The sequence below is a fragment of the Tiliqua scincoides genome, chromosome 1 (assembly GCF_035046505.1).
Source record: "Tiliqua scincoides isolate rTilSci1 chromosome 1, rTilSci1.hap2, whole genome shotgun sequence".
NCBI lineage: Eukaryota > Metazoa > Chordata > Lepidosauria > Squamata > Scincidae > Tiliqua > Tiliqua scincoides.
In genome coordinates this window covers 141,796,620-141,815,523 of record NC_089821.1, presented here as the reverse complement: position 1 = coordinate 141,815,523, position 18,904 = coordinate 141,796,620, and the positions used below count along the sequence as shown (strand labels likewise).

At 43.5% G+C, this 18,904-nt stretch overlaps 1 pseudogene; it reads right to left on the bottom strand.

Annotated features, from left to right (window-relative positions):
* Positions 1 to 2,407: 2,407 nt before the first annotated feature.
* LOC136638180 (5S ribosomal RNA) lies at positions 2,408 to 2,527 on the bottom strand (annotated as a pseudogene).
* Positions 2,528 to 18,904: the final 16,377 nt, after the last annotated feature.

Below are 18,904 nucleotides of genomic sequence, written 5' to 3'. Positions count from 1 at the left end.
TCATAGAGGACATACTAACAGCACTCAGGGCAGCTGGGCAGAGGGCTCACACCTTGTGAGTTTTTCCCACTCTCTCCAATGTTGCAGCTGATCGTGGAAGAATTCCTCCTCTGCCTTTCCCTTGAAGGCAAAATGAGGGATTACGAGGGCAGAACAGGGGAGAGCCTGGGGGAAGAGATCAGAAGAGTTGTGGAGACAGGAGCTGGCTAGCAGGTGTAGTGAATAATAATAATAATACTACAGGTATTTATATACCGCCTTTCTTGGTCTTTATTCAAGACTTTATTCAAGGCAGTTTACATAGGCAGGCTTTATTTAAATCCCTTATTAAATAGGGATTTTTACAATTTGAAAGAAGGTTCTTTCTTTCAAGAACCACTACATTCAGGTGTTTCATTCCGATCTGGCTTCACATTCTGGCCTCCATCCTCCCACACTCAGAGCAGATGGAATAACTTGGCTCAGCTTGTCAGCAGCTTCAAGGTCGCACGGTGCCGGTGGCCTCAAACTGGCGACCTGCGGATGTTATCTTCAGGCAAACAGAGGCTCAACCCTCTAGACCAGACCGCCTGCCCAGAGTGATTCTCTTTCTTCCTAAGCTGACCAGAAGATTATTTGCTTTAAAAAAAATACAAAAAGCAAAACAAACCAAGAAATCTTGCCTAGATTGTATTCACAGATGTTGGTAATAATACTTGTTGGACACAAGATACTTCCCCAAAACACAAAATACTAGCTCTCGGTGACGTGCAGCCCAATCCTAACCTGCCCTGGAGTAGGCAGGCCAGTGGGTCTGCACTGCATCCAAGGCAGGATTGGGGCTGGAAGCGGCTCAGGCCAAGGCAAGAGGAATTGCTTTCTCTTACCCCAGGTAAAGCAACAGCAGCCCCAATGGGGCTACTAGATCTGCAACATCTCAAGAGGTAATGCAAATCAGAGCAGCCCAGAACTGCCCTGGGCTGCTCAGGAATGGGGTTAGAATCCAGCAGAACTACCAGATCCTGGCCCGACCTCCTGCTCTCTGCCCACCTGCCCCAGCGAATGCCTGCCACCTGAGCTCCCCCCACCCTGTAACGCCTCCCTCCCGCCTAATCCTCATGCCCCCCCCAAACCCCTGCACCAGCTGAGCTCAGCCAATACATTCTTACCTGGCCTGGAGTTTGTATCAGCGAAGGGAGGCCAGCACATGTCTGTGTGCTGGCCTATCTCTCCCTGGAGTGGCGCAAAAGTGCTTGACAGCACTTTTGTGATAGTCCTGGGCCAGCGCAAGGGACTTTCACTAGCTCAAGGGCACATTACAATTGTGTCCTTAGTATGATAAGTGAACTTAACACTTCCCAGGCTAGAAAAAATGGGAAATATGCATTCAACCTGGAGGCTTACCACAACAGAATTGAAAAACCTACATTATAAAGAGCTTCTGGTCTCTTTTGGCTAGTTATGGGTGAGTCTGTACTGTTCTTCAGGAAGCAACTGTGTCTCTGAGACCCATAGTAGCATGGGGGAGGAGTTATTGTTATACAAACAGTATAAAGGTGCATCTAGACCAGCCATTTTCAACCACTATGCCATGGCACATTGGTGTGCCACGAATGGTCACCAAGTGTGCCACAGGAATTTGTGAGAGGGTCATTTATTAGTTGGGCCATTGGGGATGTGAGCCCCCAGCCAGCAGCATGGTGTGTCTTGGCAGGTGTCAAAAAACTGATGGTGTGCCTTGACCATTTTAGTGCCTTGCCAGTGTGCTGAGAAATGGAAGAGGTTGAAAATCACTGATTTAGACCCAGGCTTCTTCAACCTTGTTTTGGCAGCACTGTTTCAAACCAGTTCAGCACTTTCAGCTTGAGTTATAGTAATCCAGAATGGAACATCAGCCTTGGCCTGTCATACAACTGTCAGAAGCAGTTTTAAGCCCTGCTTAAAATAAACCAGAATCAAAATTTCCCCTCAGTGCCCGAGTCTCTCCCAAGGAAACAAGGTAGCCCCAAGACGACCACTGTTACGGGAAATGGAGCTTCATGCCTGCTCTTGTATGTTCCCTGCAGTCTTGTGGTTGCTCCACAGGGGGTCAGATCTATCTATGGAAAATGAACTGTTCAGCCCAGCAAAGTCATGCAAAGTTGGATCTTGCTGGAGCCTGGCCCTGCTTGTTTGGGAGAGGAAAAAAAGGATCACGCACACTTTCTCATCACAGCAATTAAAGTATTAACCATCTCCCTAAGTTACTGGGTGAGAACAGGTTCCATGAAGTCAGCTCCAGGAAAGAGAAAAGTACATTTGACAAGCATTGCTTTCCTTCCCCCCCTAGTTACAAAAGATTTCAGTTGTTTCAGAAAGTTGCACTGCTGACTCAGGACGATTGAGACAGATTGGTTGGCAACCTTCAGTCTTGAAAGACTATGGTATAAGCCTATAGCACCCAGTATTCCCAGGCGGTCTCCCATCCAAGTACTAACCAGGCCTGACCCTGCTTAGCTTCCAAGATCAGATGAGATTGGGTATGAGCAGGGTAACAGTTGCTGTTAGAGACAGTGGTATTGGAGCGAAGGTGGGCCACAACTTTATAAACGATTCAACTGTTTAAACTGGATCTGTAATGAAATGCATCCTGCCTAACACACTGCATGGTGTACTCTGGGTGGAGGATCACAGAGAAAATGACCTATTCTCCCCCAACATCTCTGGACAAGCTTAACTCTGACTGCAAACTGGAAGCAGTTTAACTACTGCTCCTGTTTGTTCCTTGCTTCACTTCCAACGTGATGAGGAAGGTCAAGCCTGAGTCCCTGCCCATCCTTGCCAGCCAACTCTAGGTGGATGTGTCAGGCACACCCCAAGGAATGCTCTGTCCCATTTCTCAAGGTGGCAGCTCCTGAGAACTGACTAGAAGGGAGGAATCTCTTAATGGCACCACCCCTTCTGTACCACTTAGATGCCAGTATTTCGCTCCTACTAACCAATGCAGCTTTGAAGCGACAGGCAATCCTGCACTGCCACATGTATAGAATTCAAACCAAGTTGGGGTAGGGCAGTCAATATGCTGGCCCAGTGGCCTTTCCCATTGGCAAAAAATGCTTTGAAATGTAGCTGGTCATTAGAACCTCTCTCACTTGTCCCTTGCCTACTGCAAAGTCACCTTCTCAACCAACTGCTTTGTGGCAGCCAGGGCAAGACCACTGTCTTGCACTGCACCTAGTAAAGATCCTTTGTTGCCATATGCTAGACGCTTGTGGTAATAGGACTCCAATTTGGATGTTCAGGTTTCTAGTTTGAAGCCAAGTTTTAAAAAGCCTAGGAAGATATGACAATATTCTTGTATTCTTTCACATTGCAATCAGGAGACTCATGTTTGATTCCTCCTAATTGGAATATTTAAAAACAAAATGATATGAAACACCACTGCCTTGCACAAACCGAACTCTCAGCTAAACTGGAGTGCTCTGTGTACAGTCCAATGAGGTTATGGTGGGGTTGTGGTGGAGATACGGTGGATTCAGATGGCGGGGAATCTGAATAACTGACAATCACAGAATAGGGTTGTTGGTGCAGCCTTTTGCAAATCTGACCAGGGTCATTTCCTGCATTACTTTTTAAAGGTACATAACTAAAGAACTTAGTGTAAATGTCACAAGAATACATTTGCAAACACTTGTAGCATCCAGAAAAGTCCCGTTCATGCATGCTAAAATCCCCAGTGTAGAACAATCCTGTGGCTGCCGTAGTATGGATGAAATGATGTATGAGCCAATGGGTCCATATAGCTGTCTAAAAGCAATTTGTGCAAGAATGGAAATCGGTTGTTCTTGCACAAATTGTTACCAATAAGTGGGAAGATACCACTGATTCACAGTTACCTGTATTTCATGTGACCATGAAATCCCTCCTCAAGGAGAAACTTAACTGGTATAAAACAAGCCACCCATGTTTATCAAGAATCTGGGTTTGGCCTGGGATCCTATGAAGTGTAGACTTAGCAGTAAAACCCTGTAGTGCAAAACTATCTTCAGACTTCCTATATTATCAGTTATTTCAGTCTTATTTGTTTTTAGCAAGCTTTCTGCATTCTTGTCATTCATAATTTTGCACTTTGCTTGATTACAACAGTATCTGGCTAAGCTCTTCACTTGAATTAACTTCAATTATACTTTTGATATTTTTTATGACAACTTTAGTGTCTCTTGAAACCTGTAGCATGCTTACTTGAATCAGTGATGTCTAATTATGTGAAGTTAATGTACTTTCTTTCTAGAGGAGATCTCTTTCCTGTGCTTCTACAGAACTTTTTGTGTATGACCAATAACCCCTTTAGAAGTTCAATATTTTAACAATACCAACATGAGTCTAAAATTGGAGGGTAGTGAGTTAATTCATATCATTTATTTTCTGATCAGAACCTTTTTAGACCACCATTATAGTGTGGCCTGTTAAATAAAAATAAATGGATATATGATTTCCCCATTCTGTTCCTTTTTTCTCTCCTTCTGCTGTGAGCAAATAAATGATTGTTGGCTCCATGATATCACTCTTTCTTGTGCAAGACATAGGAATGGTGGTCTGTAATGAAGTTGTTCAAGAAGATATCTCACTCCTAGCCCTTGCTATCCTTTCCCTCTGCCAATTTGATTACTTTATTCTTTATCAACATGTATTGCTTAATATGAAGCAACCACATTTCAGTCAATGATATAATAAGGCCCAAATTACCATGATAGACATTTGCAACTAGAATTCCACATTTCTGTCTATTAATTTATGTAGTGCCCATGCTTGACAGATTTCAGATAGACTTCTGTCTGAACTTCTGTCTGGAGTGAGACTTGTATATGAAGTCAGATAAACTTCAAAAACTTGTGAAGTTGTGCTGTTTCAGATGTTTTAATAAGAAGCAAATGTCTAACAGACATTGAGATTGCTTTATACATGAAATGTCTTAAAGAAAAAGGAATTAAGCTTGACTGGAAAAGATTTGTTCACTATGTTGTCATGCTCATTGTTCAAGATTTCTGTACTTACTCCCCCCAAAATATGTGTTTTTTCTAGATATAAAACAAGCTGCTTTTGTACAATAAAGGACTGTACTTTTTCAGGATCTCTCCCCGCTTTGGAGGTTAGTATTATTCACTTTTTTCAGTTACTTTGGGTTTTTCTCATTTTCTGTGGTTTTGTGGCCAATCCAAGAGTTATAGCCACTGCACTGGAACGTGGCCACTTAAGGAAGTTCTGCCCTCAGAGCTAGGCTTGGCTGTACATTTCAATAAGTAATTGAATTTAGGGCAAGACTGATTACATTGTCAATTCTCTGTCAGCTCCCTCTCCCCTTCAGTCCAGTCTAACTATTGCTGGCTACAGGAATTCAAACTGTATCCCTTGTTTGGGATACAAAGGGAACAGAGCAGACCCAAGCAGGGCTTCCTTTCTGCCTAATTGTCACCTTGTTCTCAACTGAAATGCATGAGAGAAGGGGGTTCTCAGATACCTACTTCCATCACCTCGGTCAGTTCCCTTAGTCTTCCCAAATGTTGACCCTGGGACCTTCTGCATGAAATGCAAGTACTCCACTACTATGCTATATTCCAGAGAAATATTCCAGAGCTATATTCCAGAGAAAATGTAGTCACCAAAGAAGCTATATTCCAGAGCTATACAGAAGCTATATTCTGTATAGCTATATTCCAGAGAAAATGTAGTCACCGAAGAAGCACTGAACAACATTGAGTGCCTGCCTTTGCTGGAGGAGCTTGACAGTGAACCAACCCTAGAAGAACTTCACATGTCCCTGGACTCCCTTGCCTTTGGCAAGGCACCTGGAAAAGACAGCATCCCTGCTGAAGTCCTAAAGTGCTGCAAAGAGATCATCATCACTGAGCTGCATGAAATCCTTTGTCTCTGCTGGAGAGAAGGTGGAGTACCTCAAGTCATGAGGGATGCAAACATCATCACGCTGTACAAGAACAAAGGTGACAGGGGTGACTGCAACAACTACCGTGGCATCTCTCTCCTTAGCGTTGTAGGAAAGTTGTTTGCCCGAGTTGCACTAAAGAGGCTCCAGGTACTTGCAGAGAGCGTCTATCCAGAATCACAGTGCGGATTCCGAGCCAGCAGGTCCACCACTGATATGGTATTCTCCCTTAGACAACTGCAGGAGAAATGCAGGGAACAACGTCAGCAACTCTTTATAGCCTTCATAGATCTCACGAAGGCTTTCGACCTGGTCAGCAGGGACGGCCTCTTCAAGACTCTCCCCAAGATCGGATGTCCACCCAGGCTCCTCAGCATCATCAGATCCTTCCACAAGGACATGAAGGGCACTGTTGTCTTTGATGGCTCCACATCAGACCCCTTTGACATCTGAAGCGGCGTGAAGCAGGGCTGTGTTCTTGCACCAACCTTGTTTGGGATTTTCTTCGCTGTCCTGCTGAAGCAGGCCTTTGGAACTGCAACAGAAGGCATCTATCTCCGGACCAGATCAGCCGAAAAGCTCTTCAACCTCTCCAGACTGAGAGCAAAGTCCAAAGTCCAGCTGAAATGTCTTCATGACTTCCTCTTTGCCGACGATGCAGCTGTCACTACCCACTCTGCCAAAGATCTCCAGCAGCTCATGGATTGTTTTAGCAAGGCCTGCCAAGATTTTGGACTGACGATCAGCCTAAAGAAAACACAGGTGATGGTTCAGGATGTGGACTCACCTCCCTGCATTACAATCTCTGAGCATGAACTGGAGGTTGTCCATGACTTTGTGTACCTTGGCTCAACGATCTCCGACACTCTTTCTCTTGATACTGAGCTAAACAAACGCATCAGTAAAGCAGCTACCACGTTTTCCAGACTCACAAAGAGAGTCTGGTCCAACAAGAAGCTGACAGAACATACCAAGATCCAGGTCTACAGAGCTTGCGTCCTGAGTACACTTCTGTACTGCAGTGAGTCATGGACTCTTCACTCACAACAGGAGAGGAAACTGAACGCATTCCACATGCGCTGCCTCAGACGCATTCTCGGCATCACCTGGCAGGACAAAGTTCCAAACAACACAGTCCTGGAACGAGCTGGAATCCCTAGCATGTATGCACTGCTGAAACAGAGACGCCTGCGTTGGCTCGGTCATGTCGTGAGAATGGATGATGGCCGGATCCCAAAGGATCTCCTCTATGGAGAACTCGTGCAAGGAAAGCGCCCTACAGGTAGACCACAGCTGCGATACAAGGACATCTGCAAGAGGGATCTGAAGGCCTTAGGGATGGACCTCAACAAGTGGGAAACCCTGGCCTCTGAGCGGTCCGCTTGGAGGCAGGCTGTGCAGCATGGCCTTTCCCAGTTTGAAGAGACACTTTGCCAGCAGTCTGAGGCAAAGAGGCAAAGAAGGAAGGCCCATAGCCAGGGAGACAGACCAGGGACAGATTGCACTTGCTCCCGGTGTGGAAGGGATTGTCACTCCCGGATTGGCCTTCTCAGCCACACTAGACGCTGTGCCAGAACCACCTTTCAGAGCGCGATACCATAGTCTTTCGAGACTGAAGGTTGCCAATACTATACTACTACGCTATAGCCAGTCCCCACAAATATTGCTTACTATGTAACAACCACATTTTAGTCAATGATGTAATACAGTACACAGTTAGCAATGATAAGTGCAGTTAGATGATAGCTTGATTTCATCCAGCGCCTACAAGCCAGATGAAGTTAAGCATGCTGCAATCCTATGTGCATTTAGTAGGGAGTTCCACTGAAATCAGTGGAACTTACTCCCAAGTAAATATCTATTGAATAGTGCTGATGCTTCTTAGATGAGTTTGCACTGCATGTCTGGTGGTGTATAACTTTTTCACATTCAGTGGAGACTCCAGCATATGTGGAGTCAGTGACTGACACTTCTTGGAGTGAGCAAGAAGAGTCAAGCTGCAGAGTAGCAGAAAGGGAAGGGCTTGCTAATGAGTTCCCAACAGAATGTTCACATTCACTTATTTACCTTTGCCATGTACACCAGTCTTCTCTGAAAATCTCCACATCAGATCTGTTTATTGAGACTTTGTAATAGTATCGGTTCATAGTTCATTCGGCTTACATTGTGCCTGCTTGCAATGGTTCACCAGTCATCTATGTGGCAACTCTGCATTGTGTAAGCATGATTAATGCTTATGTTCATACTGCTTGCATGTTTCTTTGGAGAAAAATAAGTACCTGGACAGTAGCGTTTAGCTGCTTTAGGGCTACAGGGGGCAATCCAGCCCTTGACTTGGTCTGGTGCAAGTCCCTTGCGCAGGCCCAGGAGGATCACTAAGGCATGTTTGCAGTAAGGCATGTTTGCGCTTCCTCTGGAGGAAGCTGGGCCGGCGTTCAGAGAAGCGCTGGCCTGCGGAGGCCAACACAAGCCTCCGCAGTGGCTTCCTCCACAAGGCTTGTGTCTAGCTGGCTGGGCTAACACAAGCCTCTGAGGTAGGGCGGAGAGTGAGAGGCAGGGCTGGGATCTGGCAGTTATGCCAGATCCCAACCCCAGTTCCTGGGGAGAATGGAGTGGCTTCAAGCCACTCTGCTGTCTTTGGACTTTTGCCACCTCAAGAGGTGGTGAAAGTACAAGGAGATCCATAAGAGCCAGAGGTCCTTACCCAGAGGTAAGGGGAAATGTTTCCCCTTACCTCTGGCTGAGTCGCTTATGGCCCCTATCCTGCTCTGGATACAGTGCAAGCCTCTTGGCTTGCCCGTTCCAGCGCAGGATAGGTTTGTGCCCATAGTCACATACACACTTAAATGGCAGTAAGTTCCTTTAAACTGGGGCTTACTTCTGAGTGCATAGGCTTCTACTGTAAATACACCTATATTTACATGTCCATACTTAATGTGATCATTAGGTAGTTTCCCCTTAAAATCCATGTAGGTAACATTCGGAAGACAAAGAAATGAAAATTGCATAACTTTGTGAACCTTGATATGAGGTGGTCAAGAGAGCAGGGGCTTTTTTTATTGTAATCAGTTGTTCAAAAGTTTGATAGGTTATAGAAATCTTTGCTTCTTTTTCTCTTTCCTGTTGCAGTGCCGAGTTAAGTCTACTCTGCTGGCTCTTTTGGAAAGGAATGGTTAATGCTATGATATTTTAGCATCTAAGTACAATTGAATGCATATGTACTTGGGTGTAAACTTGAAAAGGAGAGGCTGTAGCGTAAAAGCAGGGTACACTTGCTAACAGTGTGGTCACGGAATATAATTCAACAGCTCGCTCTGAATGCTACAGCCTAAATGCTAGAGCCGGGCTAATGAACAATGGCTTCAGATATTGTAAAGAAGTGACAGGAGCTGAAGCACGGATAAAGTATACACTCGCTCATTGTGCTTCCAATGCAGTATTTGAAAATAAATTTACTTAGGGGGAATGTGCAACTGCTTCTGCCTCCAGATTTTATGTATTCTCCATGCCTGCCCTCAGTTACTTTTGAAGCATTATCCCAGAAGTGCTTAAAGAGAAAATACACTCACTGCTTCTTTAGTCTCAAGCCACTCAAGGCTTGGCATCAATACAGAGTTTCAAGACTCTTATACTAGAATCCACTGTGTAGGCAGGCTTTAGAAGGGGTACGTCCTTTCAGAAGAGACTGACTATGGATTATCTCTGCCAGCGTTACTCAGATTTACATGTATCATTTACTTAGCTTTGCTCCTGATGGAATTAGGTATCAATCTTTATTGCAGATTACCCTTAATGTATATTTAAGCATTAAAAATGAATGTGTGTGCAAGATAAAACTCATAAAATTATTCATAAAGTAAGAGATGGAGAGCTAGTTGGTTAGCCTGCAAACCTGAGCAAATATCAGTGCAACACTTCATGGCTTCTTTGCTTTTTATATTGCTTTGAACTCATAATGATAGTCTGGTGGCATCTTAGTGTACCAGGATGTTTTGACTTTTCTAAATTTATTATCTGCCCTTCAGCTTTTAATATCTTTTCCATATCAAGGATATATTTTTGTACAATATACATTGTATAATTGTATATTTTGTATAATACAAAACTCCTGTATTAGGAGTTACTGCACTGTCAGATACTATGCTACAGAATCTTCACCAGCTCCAGCCTACTAAGATGTTTAAAATGTTAACCCCCCCCCCCCCAGGAACACCACTTCCTAGATGCCTGTTACAACTACAACCTTTTTTTTAAGTTGTCAAGAATGTTTGAATGAATTTAGGTTATTTTTGGGGTGCTGAATCCAAAAATGGCACAGGTTTTGCCCGATTGTCATTAGTTTAGGGGGTGTAGCATAGTCATATACTGATTCAAGCAGCTTCCTCGAGAGAAAGCTGACACCATGGCTTCCTCACAAGGAAGCTGTTTGAATAGCATACAGTATAAGGTGGCTTTGCCATACCCCCAAAACTAGAGCCAATTGGGCAAAACCAATGCCATCTTTGGATTCAGCACCCCAAATATATCCAAGAATAGGTCCAATTTTTACAACAACGAAATGTGTGTAGGCATGTGTTATCTCTTAATGCACTGATTAGGCTCCACAGTTGAGGATCCCAAGAACCTGGATTTCCTGGTTGCAGTCCACTTTCTTTCTTGATGCACTGCAATTCTCTCTGCAAAAAAAAGGTTTACAGTTGGGGCAAAAAGCCACTGCAAGTGATATTAATAATAATAGCCCTGAGTTAAAGTGCACTTAATTACTCTGGACATGTTTTAAAGTGGAGGCAGGCAGAATAATGCTTATGTAGGTCTATTTTGAGACATAGTTCTTCATGTGTCAGGTACTTTGCAATCCCATGCTGTTTTTAGACCTATGGAAGGTGGTGTAAAAGATAGGGCAGTTTTTCATATCTATTTAAAAGATATTGAAATAATTTTGGGCAAGATGAAGATGAATAAAGACATTCATGCACACATAGATGTGTACTGTCTCTGGATTTTGCCTTGATTTTCAGTCATTTTCCTAAGGTTTAGTGTAATTTGTGGACAATTTATTTCACTTTTCCTAAAGAACTAACTGGGCTCTAATTTCCTTCTGTTTGCCTTGCAAACGAAATGATTTTTCTTAGCCTCGGCTTTGCATCTTGTCCTTTCCAGCTCTGTTGCGGGGAGATGGCTCCCTTACTCCAGGCTACTTTCCAGTGGTGTCGCTAGGGGGTGTGGGTGTGGTGTGCAAGCCACACCAGGTGATGTGCAGGGGGGGTGATGCGCACTGGTGGGATGACACACTAAAATTGCAGTGGTTAGGAGTAATACCATCATGTTCTATACCGTTGGATGTGGAATTTCCAGCAGAGTGCAATGCAAAAAACCAGAGTGAAATAACTCCTTTCTATCAAAAGTTATGGCCAAAAAACCGAGAAGAAAAAGTGCATGGAGCCCTATGGAAAGTGAAAGTGAGCCGTATCACGGGTTTACTCGTGAGTCAGTGAACTTGCCTAGTCTGTCGGAAAGGGCAGGCTGAAAGGAATCCAATGACACTAGAATGGTCCTGATCCAATAATGCAGCCCCCAAAAACACCTGAGAAGGAAGTCCCTCCCTCCAAGCAGATGAATGTATTGAGCCCTATGGAAAGTGAAACTAAGCCTCATGGTTGTGTTTACTCACGAATAAGAAAACGTGCCTTGGCTGGTGGTCAGGCCAGGCAAATGGGAATGTGAAGCCACCAGAATGGTCCTGATCTGATAGAACTGGAGCTCAACAAATGCTCCAGAAGGCAGCCCCCTCCCCAACTATAAAGGATCAAAACTGAGGCTTCAGCTGATAAGGAGAACTTTTTTGAGACTTGCAAAGCCAGGTGGATCCTGACAGTGATCTGGTTTAAACAGAAGTTCTTAAATTGAACTGGGCACTGGGTAGGGCTGAAAACCTTACTGATTTTGGAGGGGGGGGTATTATTGCAGGCAGGATACAGAGGAAATTTACTTGGTGGACCAGGACTGGCTTCTGCTTATTTAATTATTTGTTTTACTTTAATTATTTATACTTATTTATTTTAATTTGCTTGATGATGCCACTTCTGGCCATGACATCACTTCCAATGGGTCCTGGACAGATTGTCTTTCTAAAAAGTGGGTCCCAGTGCTAAAATTTTGAGAGCTGCTACAATAAGGTGTTAGTAAATTGACACCCTAGGGGTGTGTGTGTGACACCACTAGTGACTAAAATCACTAAAATAACAGTTCGGAGGAATAATACCAGCATGTTATATATCAATCAATGCGTAATTTCATGCAGAATGTGTTCTATCTTTGTTCTATCAAAAGGTACAGCTAAAAAAACCAATGGGAGCGGAGTGATGGTACATCACCATGCCCACCACGTGGGGTGTTGCTCCGCCCGCTGCATGGCGGGTAATGCGCTGGCATCCCGCACCGGGTGACGCGAACCCTAGTGATGCCACTGCTACTTTCACGTAACCAACTTTAGCTTGACTCTTTTGATCAAGTTTACAATTGGTAATGTTTCACCTCCCAGCTTGTGCTTCAAGTTCACTGAGGTGCAGGATTAGTCCATCTGTTAGGCCAGTGGTTCTCACACATTTAGCACTGGGACCCACTTTTTAGAATGAGAATCTGTCAGGACCCACTGGAAATGATGTCATGTCCGGAAGTGACATAATCAAGCATGAACATTTGTAACTATCCTAGGCTGCAATCCTGCCCACACTTACCCAGGAGTAAGTCCCTTTGACTATCATTGTTAAAAGAATATACATAGTAGCTTGTGAAAAGTACAGGTCTGTCACATTTCCCCAAATGCAGTCATGTACCATGGTAGCATCAAGTCTAATATATTAAAAATAAAATATTGAAATGAATGGGGGCCCACCTGAAATTGGCTCGTGATCCACCTAGTGGGTCCCGACCCACAGTTTGACCCACTGCGTTAGGCTGTCTGAGAGCCCAATCCTGAGCTTGGCGCACTGGCTCACCACCGGCTCGCAATATCGCAAACATGCTGTAAGGCACTTTTGCGGGCCCTATTGCTGGGTGAGTCTGGTGGGAGGCCAGTGCTGGCTGGTGCCACACTACCACCAGGCGGGCACCTGACCTTCGCCGCTTGGCACTTGCATGGACCGCTGAGCAGTGGAGAGGTAAGCAGGAGCATGGGGGGAGGGGAGAGGTGGGCAGAGGGAGGGGAGAGAGCGGGGAGGAGGTGATATGAGGAGGTGGGAGGTAGGCAGAGGGTGGGGGGAGGCATGCTGGGGTGAGGGAGCGGGGAGGGAGGGAGGCGGGACTGGTGGAGCAACACTCCACTGGATCCAGAGCCTCCATGTTTGGCTTGCCACCCTACACGTAGGCTCTTGATTCACCACGACCTTTGGTTTGGTGGTGACACTAGAATGGCCCCATTGCGGGGCTACTCCATTTACCTGGGGGAGCGGGATGAAAGTCCCCTTCTCCTGAGGAGCTGGTGGCGGCTGCCCAAAGTGTGCAGGATGTGGCGGCAGCCATTTTTGGCACTGCTGCAGCCACACACCCTGAGCAGCTCAGGATTGGATTGTCAGGCAGCAAATTGGCAGGTGTGCCTGCCTCTATTCAGCTGTGTACTTCTGCCACATGTCCTACTCCCAGATCCTGTATTGAAAATGAAGGGGGAAATGGAGTCAAAAAAGAAAGGATGGAGGACAAGGGAATGGTGGAGATGCTCTAGCAGCCTACCACCCTACTATTGTGGGTCTGTGGGACCTGCGTTGAGCCAGATTCATGGATACAAAATCCATGGATAAGCAGCAAATTGATTGCAAATATTTTATTTCCTCCACAGTAAAAACACAACAAATAGTTGAGCTCTGATTTCACTAAAGCCATTGGTTCCATTCCACTGGGTTTAGGACTGTCCTTAGTTGGTATAGTTCAGTACCGTTTCCCCTGCAATGCCAGTATGCAATGAATCTAGGTGTAATGACCACGATATGATAACATGAAGAAAGGAACATGTACTCTCCAGAACACCTCAAACAGTAACCCACTCAATTCAAATACCTTGTACTGCGCATCTGACAAGCTATTCTCCTTACGAATAAATGTTCTTTCCTAGAGATGAATGTGTAAGTGGTGACCAGCAAGCCTGGCTTATAGGTTGTATAGGTTTATACACCTTCTTAATGGTTGTTTGGTATTTCTAAATCCCTATGGGGATTTAAATAGCCTGCCTATGTAAACCACCTTGAATAAAGTCTTGAATAAAGACCAAGAAAGGCGAAAGGCGGTATATAAATACCTGTATTATTATTATTATTATTATTATTATTATTATTATTATTATTATTATTATTATTATTAAATCTTTCTTAATAAGCTGCCTTCATTTGTAAAATATCTACTTTAGAATGTTAAAAGGCACAGACATGTCTCTGTATCTGCAGGGGTTCCATTCCGGACCCTCCCCCCCCCCGTGGTTAAGTGAAACTACAGATATGAGGGAACACCCCCCCACTTCCCCACAGGCAAGAAGAGCTGTTCCCTTTGCCTCTGGAGGGTCTTCTGAGCCTGGCAGCGGCCACGCATGTTCACCTGGGGATGCATCGGCCCACTGATGGCTTCCCCAGGCCTCCTAATCCCTTATAAGGCATTAAAAATGCCATTTCTGTTTTTTTTTTCCTAAAAAACAAGAAGCTGCTTTTCCCCCCTCTAAGACTCAGTCTGAGCCTGGCAGAGGCTGCAGGTGGACATGGGCAGCCTTTGCCAGGCTCAGAAGACCCTCTGAAGGTAAGGGGAGCAGAGGTCTCCTCTCCTCCGGATGGGATGTGCAGGGAGGTACAGGGGGCCCGAAGATCTGTGAACAAATGAATATGGGTGGATATGGGATCCACAGACCCTTTGTATTATAAGAGTGGGGTTGGAATAATATCCATTATATTACTATTTCTATATCTGGTTATCTTCTCTACCCATTTGTCTCGTTCTATATGATGCAACAATATTGGGCTCATTCTCATAAGCAACCACTGTTTATTCTCTCCATGCAGTCATGCATATAAATTTATAATAAACAATAGTTTGGACTGATACTAACTGGGAAGTCGGTACTCACTGAGATCTAATAGGGCTAATTTGTCTATGGCACCTTGAATTATATTAGAAAAACAATGGGAAGTTAGAACATACCCTTACTATATATGAAAAAAAAAATTGAGAAAATTAAGCAGTCATAAGCAACATTACATCAGGCACAGAATGTGCAGTAAAATCGACTAATCAGTTTCACTAGGAATTTTGCTTTAAGCTTGTAAATATTCAGCATGGACACGTTTTAGCATAATTGAGAGAAATATTAATTACAGGAGAATAGTTAAGAGTTTTTTTGCCTACCACCACCACCATCACACTCACAGGCACACAAACCCCTCTAGTTAATCAAAACTCTTGATATAATTCCTAATTTATCATAAAATGTTTTAAAGGACATGATTAATTCCATTGTTTAAATTGTGTTTTATTGCCATAAGAAACTCTCATAAATGATCCTGCACCTTTCTCACTGATCATTTCCTTCTAAAGTAATATACTAATTAATTTCTATTAAATATATGTAAAAGAAGATATATTTTGAAAAATGCTTCTCCCTTGTCATTTGTTAATATATTGAGAAAGTGTAAACCTTGAAACATTTAGCATAAAAAATATTCATTTTTGGTAATTTCTCAAGGGGACAATTTATTAAATGAAAGGCTTTTAACATTAGCTAAAAGCAGCCCTGTAAATCATGGGTGTCATCAAACTGCTCCATCACTTCATTAATTTAAAAGATTATTATATGCGTAACTGACATAATTTTGAACAATGTTACATGGTTAATTTATTAACGGAGAAAAGCAAAAATGACACGCTGAATTGATTTATTATTATAATTGCATAATTTTAGGATTTTTCTCTGTGACTTTCACCAACAATGTGATTCAAGATAATTGGTTTTTTTAGGAGAGTTGCCCATTTGATTTCTAGGGAAATATCAGTTTATAAAGGAAAGTGTGCCTCATTGGCTAGCAAGGATAGAGGAAGATGTTGTTTCTTGATTGATGCAGCATGGACAATAATGTTTGTGATTCTATTAATTCGAAAATGCTTCTGAAAAGTGCAAACAACTATAGTTTTCTTCCATCCTGTTCCTTACTACTCTGTTGTGACAATGGTCAGACCACAGGTTCATATCTAGGACACAGAATACAAATCCAGTTGGTGATATCTCCCCTGTGAGCTTGGCTTTTTGATGTTACTGAATAGTATAGGCAGGAGATGGATTGCAGTGGCTCCCTTGTTACTAAGGTAATGTAAGATGGGGCTCTTTTATTGTCCAGATTTTCATGATGCAAACAGCTCCTATCACATCACTATTCCCATTAAGCTTTCTGTCTTCTTTAGGAACCCAGCAAAAGCCAGAAACATAATCATAAGTAGATATTCACGTATAGTAGGTGAAATTTTTACCAAGTAATCAAGCTCCAATTCTCACTTTGCCTGATCTCCGGGTCAATCAGAGGGCAGAGCCTTTCAATTCTGAACAGTTTGTTTCTCAGCTGAGCTATTGCTCAACTCAGGCAGGCACCTCCTTAGTTGCTATAGTTGCTTTCCAGGGACATTCCAGCCAAAGTTAACCTTTTCTTCACCTTCCTTCCTTCTGCTGCAGCCTGGTTCTGGTTCTGCTTGGCAAATACTTGCAAAGCAGGTCTGTTTTTGGAAACACCAGGATGGGACCCTCCTTCCCAGGCTACAATTCAGTGCACCATGACTTCAGAATAACACCCATGGAAAGCAGTGGGTCTACTTCTGAGTAAAAAGGGCTGCAAATATCTCATCTCTCTGCTGTGAATTGAATTGCACACTCCCAGTTAAGTGTTATGGGTTGTATGTTGTATGTAGAGCTTCTGGCTTAACACACCAGACACCTTAAAGGTGGATTTGATTCATGGATCTCCTGCAGTGGTTCCCAACTTTTTTCACTTGCATATCCCTTGGCAGCCCATTTCCATAAATTCTACCCTTCATATCAGCAAAATGTTTGTAATTAATAATACAAGCCTTCATCACCTCCATATGAAAGCCCAGACTTCATGTATTCATCACATATTTTCTCTTTTCATCTGTTTGAAGAACAGAAGACACTGCCTTTGCACTGTTTCGCACCAGAAATTCTGGGAAATTTTGAGAAATTCTGGGTGATTGATCACTTTTCATATTATGTTTCAGCTTTTTTACTGTGATGGTTTTCAATCACTGGTTCATACAGGAATTGATGACCAAAAGGTGGTGAAGACCAGAATTTAAAAAAGAATAAAAATGTATCTTATGATCTTTTACTATGTTTTTAATAAATTAGAGACTACAGTTCTTAGGTAACAATTAGTGGTAGGTTATTTTACAGGATCTGGCCTTGCGTAAAATCAGACAAAACTATAGTCAGACACCCCCCCCTTAAGTTTAACCCCTGACTTATCCAAGGATCAAAGAAAATTCCATGATTGCTGGCTCAAAACCTGCCCTCGACTTATCTGTGGGGTCGACTTATAATCGAGCATCTATGGTATGTTTTATTTAAGTTGAATAATTTGGGAACCAACAGGAATTGAGGGCAGAGATATTCAACAGGTGGACTTTGATCCAATCTCAAATTGGTCACAACAGTGCTGCCACCAGTTTGTTTTGCAACTCAGGCTTGCACTGTTTGATCAGTAGCCAGTACTGAGAGTACTAGATGAAGTAAACATAGTGGGAGACTTTAACTTTAGAGAACTTGCTTTTTCCAGGCCTCTCAAGACCAAATCCTATCCAATTTTCCAACAGGCATCCAATGCCAATAGGGCATGTGCTGCATCCTGCAGTCGGGGGATAGTCATGCAGGCATCCCCAAGGTAAGGGAATGTTTGTTTCCTTTCCTCTGGGCTGCAATGCTGCTGCACCAGCGTTGGCAAGTTGGATAGGACTGGGCCCTCAGTCTTCAGTGGGCCCTCTCAGTTTCCCACCCCTCCACCTCCTGTGACGTTCCTGCTGCTCTCTACCTTGCTTCTTTCTCTCCTGCCTTTCAGAATTTATTGTACGCTGGTACCATGCTACTCTCTGCCCATCCTCTCCTTCTGATTGACCTAGAAGCAAAAAAGAGGAAGAATGAATAGCATCCTATTCTGATTGGCTGGTAGAAGAGAAGAAACAGTGGCTACTGCCTCAGCCATCCCTCTTGCCTTTTGGGTGGTTGTCCAAATTTTCAGGTTGGGATGTGAGATAGGTCCCAGCTCTTGACAAGCTGAAGACCAAAGATTTAAAGTGAGGCTGCCAAAGCCATTTGTTGCTGCTTGATCAGGGCTATTTTGTGTGAAGAACTTGCAACCTGAATAAAATATGGGTTGGAACCATTCCAGTTTCTGGCATTCAGAAAACCCAATGTGGATATCCAGACATTACTAGTTTCCTTCCGTTGTGATAGCTTATGAGTGGAATGATGCTTCCAGTTTCCGCAGGAGGACCATTTGACATGTTTTGACAAAACTTTCAATTCCTTCTACATTAGGGTTTCCCAAGTCAGGAAGATGATACTGTTATTTAATCACTGAATGAGCTGACTGACCTGTGGTCCTGCGTCTCCATGAATCCATTTCAGTTTCAAATTATGAAATGATTGCATGGAATATCTGTCATAGGGAGGTGTGTGCCGATTATCACATTGTCAAAAAAGAAAACCACATGTATAAAGTTATCTCTGGCTCTGATTGAAAATAATCAGCATTTAATTAAGTGATAAGGCATTGAATAAGTTGAAACGAGGACGTTTGCACCTCAAAGCTTTCAAATCTACGCTGGGGAGAGAAATGATTGGATTCTTTGCAGAGTGTTGAAAGTGGTCTGAGAGAAGTGCCACTGCAAGTGATGGGCATACTCATCCCACAATTTGTTGGCAACCTTCAGTCTCGAAAGACTATGGTATCGCGCTCTGAATGGTGGTTC